This window comes from Nothoprocta perdicaria, unplaced genomic scaffold (assembly GCF_003342845.1).
Source record: "Nothoprocta perdicaria isolate Ctin4 unplaced genomic scaffold, notPer1 scaffold_831, whole genome shotgun sequence".
NCBI lineage: Eukaryota > Metazoa > Chordata > Aves > Tinamiformes > Tinamidae > Nothoprocta > Nothoprocta perdicaria.
In genome coordinates, this window is record NW_020456123.1 from 11,109 (window position 1) to 12,139 (window position 1,031).

Genomic DNA, 1,031 nt, shown 5'->3' on the forward strand with positions numbered 1-1,031 from the left:
GCGCGCAAGCGCTGCAAGGAGGGAGCAGCAGCAGCAAACGTGCAGCACGAGGCGCCGCGGCGCCCGCCCTCGCCGGGGCGCTCCGCAACGCCCCAAGCCCCGTGCCCTTAACGTCCTTAAATCCGGCCSTGCCGGGCACCGCCGCTCAGCCGCGAGGGGCCGCGCGACCCGAGAGGCTCCTCGGGGCTTTGCCCGCAGACTGACGCCCGGTTTCGGAGCCGCATCCCGCAGCCCCGGCGCGTCGCTGGGACGGAATCGGGCACCTTTCTGCTGCCGCTTTGCTCGAGCAAGCCGGCTGGGAGCAGGAGCAGGAACAAGGGGTGGCTGCGCAGCCCAGGGGGGCAGAAGGGCGGCCGGGAGCGTGGGGACAGCGTGGGGACAGCGCGGGGACCGCGCGGGGACAGTGCGGGGACAGCGCGGGGGGCAGCGCGGGGACAGTGCAGGGACAGCATGGGGACAGTGCGGGGACAGCGCGGGGGGACAGCGCGGGGGGACAGCGCCGTCCGCTCCGGGCCCCGCTCCACGCGGTGCAGCCGCGCACCCGATGGCGCCGGCGCAACGAGAGCCAGAGCCCCTGCAGCAGGGACGGCCCCCGGGCCGGGGGACACGAGTCGCAGCCGCAGAGCGGAGCGGCGGCACCGACCGGCCCAGAGGAGCTCGGCGGGGCAGGGCCGGGCTGAGCACCACGAGAGCAGCGCAGCGACGAGACAAGCGAGTCGGGCAGACTCGTCACAGAGCAGGAGGCGCGCAGGCACCCCGAGCGGCTGGGCAGGACAGACAGGGCCGGCGCCGGCGCCGCTGCCCGGGGCTGCTCCCAGCGGCACACGGGGACGAGGCCACGGGGGAACCCGGAGCTCCGCCGGGGACCAGGGAGGGACCCGGAGCTCCCCCGGGGACCAGGGAGGAACCCGGAGCTCCCCCGGGGACCAGGGAGGAACCCGGAGCTCCCCCGGGCTCCCAGGGAGGGACCCGGAGCTCCCCCGGGCTCCCAGGGAGGGACCCGGAGCTCCCCCGGGCTCCCAGGGAGGGAC

The 1,031-nt window shown here is 76.6% G+C and overlaps 1 protein-coding gene across 1 annotated transcript in view; it reads right to left on the bottom strand.

Annotated features, from left to right (window-relative positions):
* The window catches only part of TMEM214 (transmembrane protein 214), a gene marked incomplete at its 5' end in the record, with an annotated part of 10,695 nt that overhangs the window by 8,416 nt on the left and 1,248 nt on the right, over positions 1–1,031 (bottom strand). The gene's annotated exons all lie outside the window — the stretch shown is intronic.